Source organism: Peromyscus maniculatus, chromosome 3, assembly GCF_049852395.1.
Source record: "Peromyscus maniculatus bairdii isolate BWxNUB_F1_BW_parent chromosome 3, HU_Pman_BW_mat_3.1, whole genome shotgun sequence".
NCBI classification, from domain to species: Eukaryota; Metazoa; Chordata; class Mammalia; order Rodentia; family Cricetidae; genus Peromyscus; species Peromyscus maniculatus.
The window spans coordinates 1,091,569-1,104,601 of NC_134854.1; the positions used below are offsets into that span (position 1 = coordinate 1,091,569).

A 13,033-nucleotide genomic window follows, 5' to 3' on the forward strand; every position below is an offset into this window, starting at 1 on the left:
TATATATATATATATATATATATATATATATATATATAAATTTTAAAGGTATTTTGACTACAAAATTTATGTCTAAGCATATATTACTTTGGAAAAGAGGTTCTGCTTTTGTTTCCACAGAAGATGAAAACCTGTGGACTGCTTCTAGGCTAATATGATATGATCAGCCAAGACTCCCTAAGTCTCCAGATGATCCAACATCCAAAATCATCTTCAAGGCAACTGGCTCAGAGAATACAGCCTCACAGACTACTCTAGTCAGGATTTGACCATAATCTTAAAATTTTCTTTGTGTCCCTATAAGAGTATCAGCACCCACAATCAGAAGGAAGCAGGCTAGAAAACTATGCCCACATTCCCCAAACTGTATTATGGATATTTGCCTTTGTTTAGAGATTGTTTACAAATAGTTATAGGTCATAGTCAATACCTTTATAAAGAAAAAAAGAGGGATAGGATATAGCTATGATAGGATGAAAGGGTAGATTATTGAATCTACTTTTATAGAGCAACAACTTGTATAAAATGTTTTACATTGCTATAGATTTTAGTTTTTTACAATTTAAAGTTAATTTTGTTATACTGCATGTATATTTCTACTCTTGTTTAAGGTATTATGTTTGTACATATATGTATGTACAGCTCATTTGAAATTGTAATGGATAATTAGAAATACAGATTAATAATTACTCATCTTTGCTAATCAAACTTATAGTCATGTTAGTTAAGTTTTCTAGGTATACATAGTTATATTTCAATTAGTTAAGTAATCTTCAAACACTTCAAAGACATACAGAATATGGCATTTAAAATGTTTTAAAAACTTAGAATTTCTGGACAATGAGTCACATCTGCTCCTACCAGCACCAATTTACTTCAAAGGAAAAGATGAGCATTGAAGACATTCTACAAGGAGTTTATCTTCTTCTTGGAAAAAATAGCCACTTTGGCAAAAAATTATTCTTTCCTGGACTGCTGATAATATGTTATATAAACTGGACATGAAGGACGTTTAGGAAGGTGACCACTGAACTTTGCAAGACAAAATGGTTCTTCAGGTTCTTGCTTCACAGAGGAGATTGCCAAATATTCTATAGGACACAGGGAGAGGTGACTAAAAAGCTCTAGGCCTATTGGCTAAAGATGGATACCCAAAATTACAGAAAAACTTTGGATGACTGTTCAGGCAAGCACCTATTTCTGTCTTTTCCAGAATTTTGGAAGTTGCTTAAATAGCATTTCCTGTTTACTTAGGTAATACTATATCCTTCTGGGGTCTTTGATGTAGCTGAAAACTAAATAGTTATAATTATAATTTTCCCTGGTTATGATAAAAGATAAATTAGATATGAAACTTTAGACTCATGAATATAGAATAGATAGAATATTTTCTTTAATTTTGCCAAATACGAATGGAATAGATATTGTAATTGTAATTCCTGCTTGATAACTGTTCTATTATTTGTAATTTTAGTATGTGAAAGTTAAAATCTTCCTTTTTGATTAGACAGAAAAGGGGAAATGATGTCAGATGTCTTTCTGTATGCTGTGAATATGTGTTGCTTTGATTGGTTGATAAATAAAGCTGTTTGGCCTATAGCAAGGCAGCTTAGAGGCAGGTGGAAAATCCAGGAGAGAGAGAAGAAGAAAGGCAGAGGCAGACAGGACGCCATCCTGCCATCTAGAAAGCAGCATGTAATGGCACACAGGTAAAGTCAAGGAACATGTGGCAACTTATAGATTAATAGAAATGTTTGAACTTATAAGAGCTAGCTAGCAGGAAGCTTGAGCTATTAGGCCATACAATTTGCAAGTAATATAAGCCTCTGTGTGTTTACTTTCTGAGTGGCTTTGGGATGGGCAGGTTACAAGAAAATTTCCAACTACACACACACACACACACACACACACACATGTTAAGAACTACATTAGTCATAGAAACGTGCATGCAGACAAGCAGATCCGAAGACAACTTCAGGAATTGGGTCTAATTTTTCACTTTGTTAATACAGGGTCTCTCTTATTGTTTGAATCTTTGCTAAATATGCTAGGCTTGTTGCCAGAAGAGAGAAGTATTTATTTTATTACCACAAAGGTAAATATAGAACACTGCAGAATTGATGGGAACACATTGAGGGTGAGATAGTATTTTTCTAGGGTGTCAAGAGGAAAACAAGTTTGTAGAAGGCACACAAGGTATTTTATGTGGTGTGTGTGTGTGTGTGTGTGTGTGTGTGTGTGTGTGTGTGTGTGTGTGTATTTGAACTTACATGCATGCATATAACTAACAAAGAGTTTACAAGCATTGGTAAAAAGTGATGGATAATCTTTAAACTATTCAATGTAGATAGTAGTGGGCAATGCAGCCATGGCCAAGATTAAAGCTCAGGACCTACATGGTTAGAAGAATCTGTTGAAACAATTGCATGATCTGAAGGGGAACTGTCTCAACTTTGCATCACCAAGGTGACAAGTAGTGTCATATCCAAGCTCTCTAAGATATGTCTCACCTCAAATCCATTGTATGTGTCCTCAGTTTCATTAACCAGACTCAAAAAGAAAACCTCAAAAAGGCTACAAGGACAAGAAATGAAAGCCTCGGGACTGGTGATCCAAGAAGACTAGACCCATGTGCTACCAGCTCGCCAAGCACCAAGAGAAGCTGAGGACCAAGAAGCAGTAGCTGAAGGAGCAACTGTATCGACTGTGCAAGTATAGAATCAAGGACAAAGAGGCCATGACAGTAAAGCACAAGACTGGTGAATAAAACAAGATAAAATACCCACTACAGTACAGAAGTACATATGTGAAATCAACTCATTGATTTGGCTAAATCTGGGGTGTAACAACACACCACATTTCTCTTTCATTCTCTCAGGAAAATGCATTAGGGCCTGCAAAGTCTATACTAGGATGTCATTTGTTTCTACTTTAAAAACAACAACAACAAAAACACCATTTGAAGTTTTTTTGTTTTTTGTTTTTGTTTTTTTTTTTTTTTGCTGTTTTTGTTGACCCATGACAGCCTCTTCATATAGATTCTGAAATAGACTTTCTGATTTGATTGTATTACAACTTCCTCAGCCATAAAGTTTTGTCCTGGATGTAAAGACTGACATTTTAGGAAGAACACATTTGAATTATTTTCAGAAAGACACTACCTCCATGGCCAGTTATTCCCTGAGTGAATTTTTCAAAGTGAAACTAATGACTGCATAAAAATTGAATGGCTATCTCATACTAAGAATGTGTTCAGTTCAGCTATTTCTCAGGCATATGACCTTAGGTGAGCATAAAGGCCCAAATATGGGCCTTCAAACATAAAATTTCTTCTTTATGTAAAGGATGTTATCATAATCTTCCTATATTTTTTAAATCTGTTCATTCATTAACAATGTTTTGAGAATTTGGACAATTTCTATGTGTGTATATGCCTATTCATCTGTATGTTGGTATATATGTATGTACAGGTATGCTTGCACATAAGTACAAGTGCAGATCAGATGATAATAAATGGTTCCTTAGGTACCAAATACCATTTGATCCTTAGGAACATGCCTATCTTTGTCTCCTAAGTTCGGATATTACAAGGGTAACCAAGTCTGGCTATTTAGTTGGGTTTCTGAAATCAAACTCAGACTTGGATGTTTGCAAAATCCTCATTGGATTAACTGTATTGTAATATGTTATCCTATGTTTAATATCTATCTATCTATCTATCTATCTATCTATCTATCTATCTATCTATCTATCTATGTATCTATCCATATGCTATATTTTCGTTCCATGAGTCAACCCAGAGCTTTACACAGTCTACTCACACTGCTCTCCAGGTACTTTGTCCTATCCTTTCCTTTTCTATAGCATTTCAAGAAGCCTTTGTTTAGACAAACCTTTTATGCCAACAATCAGGGAAATAAATGACATTCATTTCCAGGAATAATCTAGAAATATGCTACAGTAGTATTTTGGCTTAGTTCTTTTCCATTGTATGATGAAAGACCACTAAAGCATAGAAGATTAGATTCAAATAGTTTTTGGTGATATTAGACAGCTTCACATGAAATAAATAACTCAGAAGAAATTAATTGTTTATTCTATTGTTAAGTCTCTTTTCTAATAAAATGAGCTTACCAACCAGGTCTATTGAAGTAGGGTTGTTATGAAAACTAGTAAGTGATAAATGTAAACTATTTAGAGAAAATGCTATATAATATATAAAATAACAATGATAACATAGTGCTTGGCACAATTGAGTCACTAGAAAATCTTCACAGAAATGAAGACAAATTAGCAAACTGAGGGGATTTGTGTATGAGCAAACAGAAACAATTGGCTATAACCTAACGTCAAAAAGAAGTAGTAGCATCCATGGATCAGGGTATGAGCACAAATGACAATGTCTAGGGAGGCTGTAGTGTCTCGATGATATTTATATATCTTAGTTAGGGCTCCCAGAGGATATTTTTTTTCAGTAAGTTTTATGTGGAAGATAGCCTGACAGGTTTATGGGTATAAAGTTCTGCATGTTTCGTTGATAGTTATTTACTGCTATTATTCTATGAATAATATTTGCTGTATTGATTTAGGACTCCACTCTGAAAAGAAACTCTCATTCATTCCCGCAATAGCCTAATCAGGCAGAGAGGAAAACTGTTTGATAGTTTTAAGTTTGGAAATAATAGCTTGCATAGTACTTCAGTCAGTTTTTTAGAAGGGCATATTTCCTCATGGTTTTCCACTCTCAGCCATTCATTCATGGGAGTTCATTCTTGAGATTCCACATTGGAGACAGTAAGAGTTTACTTTTAGAAACAGAAAATGGGAAACAATATACTCTTCCTTTTAACTAGAAAAACTCCACAAGTAGAAATGTTTATAACTTGAATAAAATCATTCATTCATTATCATCATAATTCATTCAGATTAAATACTTTTACACTAATAGGAAATGCATGACTTTATGGTTTTCTGCAGTGTTTAGAGAGGGATGCATATTTGGTTCTTACCTATTTTAGTGCAACACACACCTTGAATGTGGCATAAAACTTTTAACTGCTTTGATCTTCCCAAGAAAAGAGTAAAAATGGTCAGGAGTGAGTGTCTGGCATTCAGCTCCTGCATGCTAATGCTTAAGCAAGATGATTTTGCCTGCAGCAGTCCTGACCCTCATGATATTGTGTGAGAAGAGGTGAGATAAGTATAGTAGCTCACTGTCTTTTGCCTTCAAACATTTCTAACTTTTTTTCAGAGGATGAGTGGGAACATTAATTGATGGGAAAAATAAATGGTTTTAAAACTAAATTTGGACTCATGTTTCATTCATCTTCATCCAGATGCTGATACATACATTTATATTTAAAGCACTGATAAAGAACCATGTCACCAAGAACCATGGATTATAGCAACTAACAACAAGTGTACCTGGGACATAAGCATCCAGTGTGATAATAGAGATGGATCAACAGGCTGCCCTCCACAGCACCAGCTGGACAGTCAATCTGTTGAAGTAACTAGCGAAGTAGTTTCTCTCTGTGATAGCAGCTTCACACATCCAAACATTATATTGAAGATGCAAGCAGGAATAAATTCTAATCAAACTTCTCTGCTATTATTACCCTGCAAATGTATACACTGAAAAGATGAAACGTCTCTATGAAGATCTCGATAACATCATTGCAATTGTAAAACCTGCTCCAGTTGTGGAATGCACCAAATATACCATGCAGTCTCTGTTTCCTCCCTTATGCATTTTCTTTACCTTATTCCTATTCCATCTGATGAGGCTTGTGCCACTGCTGCTGAATGCTCAGCATTCACTGTTTAGTGTTAATGGCTACAGTGTCTAAAGATGATTATTCTACTGTCTTCTGGACCTTTTCTTTTTCTACCTCTGCCAGAACTGCCCTTCTGATAGGAAACTCTTTTAAGTCTTACAACATATTAAATTGATGTACTAATAGGCAGGTGGCTGCAAAGTGATGCTCTCTTATTAAACATACCTATATATCACAAAAGGGCTTTCATTATTTTCATTATTTATATTTTATGGGTATATTTAGAAGTACAGGAAAGTAATTCAATATATGTACAATACATTAATGAAGGTAATATATTTTCTTTCCTTAAAATTTAAATTGTTTTCATTAATATACATTTTGGCTTCCCATATGTTATCCCCATGCATATATACCATGTGTTCTCATCAAATAAAGTAACTAAGCTAAATATTCATTGATGAGATATTTGGTATTTGGAGTGAAATTTTACTGGTAGAGGGCATGGGTGGAGAGTGAGATGCCACTTTCTTAGAGCCCTCAAAAATGACACAAGATGGGAACCTATTGAATTTGCTTATGTGTGCTCAAGTCCTTGTCCCTGGGTGAACAACTGGAGATGATAAGCTCATTCAAAACTATTTATGATATCAAATCGTAATCAATCTTGCTAAAGAAATATACATGCAAGTACACATCAAAGTTAATTACTTCTACAAAAGACATCTTAATATGTTCTAAATGAAAGTCAACAGAATAGTTCAACAGAGTATAGCTAGCTTTTTAAACTAACATTTTGCAAACATTCAAACACGCAAAAATGATTTAGTGAGGTCTGATTCTAACAAATCCTAAGAATAACTACGTTTTTAAAAGTTGTTACTATGTTTTAATTTGATGTGCACCAAGGGATGTTTAAGTCTGATGTTTGCTATATCTCACTGATAATCAAGTAATTTTCAGAGCAGTGCAATTTCGCAATTGTCTTTAATTGTGAATTTATGAGTACAAGACAACTGTAATTTTTCTGTGATGAACTATGAAGCTTAACCACTAATGAGCATGGAGTTGTTTAAATGTAGAAAACGAGCTTTATATATTCAGCACAAATTTCCCCAGAATGGATAGGAAACAGCATTTTAAAGACTGTATCTGCATATGTATGTATGTGTGAGAGAAAGTGTATGTGTGTGTGTGTGTGTGTGTGTGTGTGTGTGTGTGTGTGCGCGCGCGCGCACGCATTGCTTATTATTTGGCCAGAACCAATTCCAATAATTAGTAGACAAGACAAAGATCCTCATAGTTTCTTCCATTTCCTGACTGTTAGAGAACTTAGGCATATAGCCTCCCCACTGAATATCTTACAGTTTTAAACAAAAATAAACTTTAAATGTTTGAAAATTGTGTCTTTACTTCACATTACCTCCAAGCTATATAATTTAGGGATCATTTGTGTAGTATTTGTTAACTGAGAGAAACTAATTGTACTTTTGAGCAGATGAGATTAAAAAATTAAGCCCAGGATTTTCAAATATTAACACCAAGGTATGATTTTTAATCTATAGATTAAGAATTCTTAAAATTTTCCACATCTCCCATTTCTCTAAGTGTATTGATTGCTTACCTCAAGAAGTGTTAACTTAATTTCCACACTGGATGAGGTGCTAGTCTAGGCGACAAGAATAAAGCATGAGTAACTAATTTCCACAATGAGGTCAGGGTTAGCCAAAGGGGAGTGACAGTGAATTTCTTGGCACAATTGGATGTAATATATTAGGTGTTGAAAAGTGCTGTGACAAAGCTAAAACTGTCTAGGCATGATGAGAAAAAGTAGAGAGGTTTAACATTTTATGAAATGGTTGGGAAAAAAATCCACTTCTGGTGAGGTGATATTTGAGCAGAAATCTGCAAAAAGGAAGGGTAAAAGGCAGGCAGACAGACAGTCAGAACAAGAAGGCATCAGAAAGTGCAAATTATCCAAAGCAGCAAATGTAGTTGTGGAGAAGCAAGGGAGGTTCTGCAATCTTGTGACCAGTCATAATGCAAGAGCTGGGAGAGCATTAACTCGGAGAAGGAACAAATCATACTTAATCTTTCTCATTTGTTTATTATAATTTTCTTCAAGATTGCAAGAGAGCACATGCAGCTTTTAAATGGATATGCTTTTTAAAGAACTTTGTTGACTTAAAAAATTAAAATATTCAATAGTTACACAGGATTTTTGAGGGTCTTTTTTCATAACATTTTCATCATCGTCATCATTTTACCTTTTCAGTATTTTACTTCCTGCAATTCTTGTTCAATTTAAACTGCTCTTCTAAGTTTCATAATTAATAAAGATACTCCATGAAATATATTGACATTGCTACAGTCAAAGGAGTGTATTCAGACCAGATACCTCAGTGCTCTATTTGCTATTGGGTCTGCAATAGTCAAGGTAATAAGGCAAGAAAATAAAGCAATGCACATCATTTGCAAAGATGAATCATTCATAAGGCATTTTTACATAATATGATTATGCACATGGAAAACTAACAGATAGCTACAAAAATTCTGTAAATTAATTAGCTAATTTAATGTTATTATAAGATTCAATACAAATAAAAACCTGTATTTCTTTATATATTAGTGTTATATATTTATATATTATGTATTTATATAATTAAATATGTGATTTATTTTTATTCTGTTTTTCTTTATTTAGAAAAGTAAACAAGAAATTGAAGACAAATGTCCTAGATAAGTCACATGTATAATATTATGTAAGACTACATAAGTCAAATTTAGCAAAACATAAGTACCCCCCCTATAGTGAAAATTACCATTCCTAGTGAAGAATTTAAAACAATAAAATAAAGTAGCATATATTACTAGGAATTCTTAACATTTTGATGATATCTAATATTTTCCAATTATATCACAGAATTTATTCAACGAAATAAAAATCTCAATCAGTTCTTGAAATGTCCAATTGTAGATTTATTGAAATGCTGTTATTCTAAGACTAATTATGAAGTTATAGGAAACAAGATGATATAGTGTCTACCTAAGCATACACATGGATAAATGGAAAAGAATAAAAACCAATAATACATCTATACATATGTATTCTTAGTTTTTGTCAATGTTGTGATAAAATACTTTGATAAAAGAAGTTTAATGAAGAAAGGTTTAAAGGTTCTCTTCTAGCTGCTAGACCAAGTTTATAGTCCATGACAGCGGGGTGGACATAGCAGCAGGAGCTTGGGAGAACTCTTTGTAGTCACCCACATGCTAGAACAGAGAGAAGTGGATACTGCATTCTTTTGCTGATTTCTCTTTCTCTCGTTATTCAGTCCAGGACTCCAAGACAAGAGAACAGTGCACACAGTGGGCAGATCCTCCTACATCAATGAATGTATTTCAGGTAATACCTAAAAGACTTTCTCAGAGGCTTTTCCTGCAATTGTTTCATGACTGTCTCAAGTTAAAAAATAAAACTGACCAGAACAAAAATCAATAATTTTCAGCAAGATGCAAATGTGTTCAATGGAAACAAGGATGTTCTTAAAATGTATTTATTATTCTTCCTGTGTAGTGTAAGCTGCTCTTGACTCATGATCCTCCTGCTTCAGCCCCTGAATACTGTGATTATAGGCATGTACTCACACCACCAGTAGTAACATAGGTCATTTCTAAGAGACTGTGTTAATTGAGTGCATATATACAATGTGCAATGAACAAATCAGGATGATTAACATTTTATTATTTTCCGGCACTTCTTTGTGCTTAGATTCTGTAACTTTTCTTTGATATTTCTTTAAATATTAATAATAAATATGAACTATACGCCGCTGCATCTATATGATAGGATAATCAGACATGTTTAGAGTCTAAAACTCAGGATGGAGATTATTGCTTAGAGATTAAATATTTTTTTTTGCAAACAAAAAATGTTATGGGCATATCCCAGTGTCAAAGTACATGCCCAGCATACATGAGGCCCTGGAGTCAACTTTCAATACTACAATTTTTTGAGAGAAAATAAGAACCACAGACTTGAAAAAAATGTTTGTGAAACACATATATTACTTCCATTCCAGATGTGAAAATAAAAGGTGAAGATAATGTGACTAGATAGCAAAACAAACCATCAATAGACTGCTCTGCTTACACTTCATAGAAAATATACAACTGACAAAGAAGCACTTGAAAAGATGTCTTAAAGTTATTATGATAATGAAATGTAAAATTAAAAGCAATATAACATCTCAGAATTTGCATTTGTACCTGTGAAGACAGAAATGACACTGGCAGGCAAGTGTTGTAACAGCTTAGAAAGCCACTTAAAATTATTGCAAAATCCTAAGGTTCTACTGTTTGTGATTTTTCCCATGTTATGATATATATGACCATTTAAAACTTTTATATAAGTACACAGGGCAATTTATTCATAAAAGTCCCAAACCAGAAACTTCTGTCAATCTTTATGCCAGTGGTTAACACATTATGATATTATCAAGTGCAATAATCTCAATACTAAAGACAAATTCATTAGTGTGTCCGAAATAGGCAGCATTCTTTAAAATACGCAGAATGAAAGAAGCCAGATGCAACAAAATACTTACCTTACTCTTGAGGAAAGATAGGTTTTACTTGCAGTGATCCAAGGTAGAACAGAGATCTCCCATAACTCCTGTTGGCATGGGAACCAGCTGCAAAGACCTTCAGTGAAACTTATATATGATAAAAAATAGTGAGATGTTATATAGGTGTATACATTAGTCAAGTTAGATGTGTAAATAATGTACATATACACTAACATATATATTTTTATCACCTGAATAATAGGCAAAGGCAACAAAAACATGGGCATATGCACACCTCTGTATCTATAATGTGTAATTATCAGGTATGTTCAGAGGTTGAAACTTAAGACTGAGATTATTGCATATAGATAATATATTTTTATTGCTTATTTGATAATATAATGTGAATACATTAGCAAAAAAATAGTTTTACATAATGATCTTGGCTTAAACAATAGATACTTTACCTTTCATTATTTTAAAAGACGTACATGACTCAATTTTGGAAATTTTGCTAACTCACAATTCACCAAGATGGTGTGTAAATAATATTTTATCATTCCATATGGCAAATACTTAGGTGACACTTAAAGATGCCAATATCCATTAAACCTGTTTGTTTTTTGTTGGAAATGAATATGTTGTACAAACTTTAGGAGAGGTTACCTACCTGTTTTTTGGTGTACCATGCAAACTTTCTGTTATGATGGTCATGGTTTATATTTATTTTGCTCAATAGGATGTCCACTGTCATATGTAGAGGATTCTGTAATTCCTCCTTCCCACTATCCAGGATCACCTGATTTCATTGCAGTAAGAGCAACTGCTGGACTCTATTATATCTGCAAAATTACTCTGAATTAAAAGAGTTGAGAGAGTATGATAACTTCAGACCTTTTCCCAAACTAATATAGCCTATTGAAAAAGCGGAGCTCAATTTTGGGCCTAGGTAATGACAGGCATATTTTCCTCTTTTCTTTAGTACCATTTAAGTACTTAAGTGTTCCGGTATGGAGCTAGTATTAAGATCGATATTTGAGAAAGAAACTTTTGGAACCATTAGTTATTGTGTCTTAACCAATGTTCCAGTTCAGATTATCAAATAATTCAATATTGAGAGTTATGGGCAATGGCTTTTAGTGAGCAGACCTTTATTTGCTATTTTCTATTGCCTTTATGGATGTGGTAGCTTTTCTTACTTCACAGTGATTTAGGATACGAGAGACTTCTCAATGATTTCTGATCATGAAGAGTACTAACATCTTTTGTCCTTGTATATCTTAAAGTAAATCACAGTGATATTCTTGAATTATTTGTGTTTTGAACTTCAGTTCCTAGTGTGGGATTTTATCATGTTTGTGTAATATGACATATGTCAACCCTATAAATATATTTTTACTATCTCTTAATTTCATTCATAATCACATGCTTTTTACAACTGTATATATTGGAATAGATAGTTAACTAATCTTGCCCGTATAGCAATGGGAACTCAATATATACACAGAGCATAGGGTCAAAAGCAATTGGTCAGATTAGTATATTAATGATAAAACTGGCATATTTTGCATTGTACAGCAAAAAGGTGTTTCTCACGGACATTAAAAACACAAACAACAACAACAAAAAAAAAAAACAAAAAACAAAAAAACCGTGGAGGAACAGAAGTATTTTATGTGAAAAAAAGATAGCAAGTTGAATGATTGGTAGTACTTATGCAAATACTTATACCTTGTTTATTTTTACAAAACTAGAGGTGGAAACAATAAGTCCATTAATAAATAAAATAAGGTATGATGAAAGACATTTGGTGATATTTTTATGTATATATTCATGATTTATTTTTACTTAGTTTAGTATGCTCCTTGTCAGGGTATTAATTCTTTTTTTATATATTTTTTTCATTATTAAGAAATTTTCTACTCATTCCACATACTATCCACAGATCCCCTCTCCTCTGCCCTCCCACCCCAAGCCCTATTTCCCAAGCCACCCCGCATCCCCATGTCCTCCAAATTGAGGTCATTCCATGGGGAGTCAGCAGAGCCCAGCACACTGAACCTAGGCAGGTCCAAGCCCCTTCCCACTGAGCCAAGGCTGTGCAAGGTGTCACACCACAGGCACCAGGTTTCAGAAGCCTGCCCATAGACCAGGGACAGGTCCCAATCCCCCTGCCTGGGTGCCCTGCAAACAGTTCGAGCCAAGCAACTGTCTTCAGAGAGCTTAGCGAGAATTCTCAACAGAAGAATCTCAAATGGCTGAAAGGCATTTAAGGAATTGCTCAACAACCTTAGTCATCAGGGAAATGCAAATTAAAACAACTCTGAGATACCATCTTACACCTGTCAGAATGGCTAAGATCAAAAACACTGAAGATAGCTTATGTTGGAGAGGATGTGGAGGAAGGGGAACACTCCTTCACTGTTGGTGGGAATGCAAACATGTACAGCCACTCTGGAAATCAGTATGGTGGTTTCTCAGAAAATTGGGAATAAGTCTTCCTCAAGACCCAGTTATACCACTCTGGGCATATACCAAGGAATGCTCAATCTTCCCACAAGGACACATGCTCAACTATGTTCATATCAGCATTATTCGCAATAGCAAGAACCTGAAAACAACCTAGATGCCCCTCAACTGAAGAATGGATAAAGAAAATATGGCACATATACACAATGCAGTACTATT

The 13,033-nt window shown here is 34.1% G+C and overlaps 1 pseudogene; it reads left to right on the forward strand.

Moving 5' to 3' along the window:
* The first annotated feature begins 2,368 nt into the window (after positions 1 to 2,368).
* LOC102922406 (large ribosomal subunit protein uL29 pseudogene) lies at positions 2,369 to 2,767 on the forward strand (annotated as a pseudogene).
* Positions 2,768 to 13,033: the final 10,266 nt, after the last annotated feature.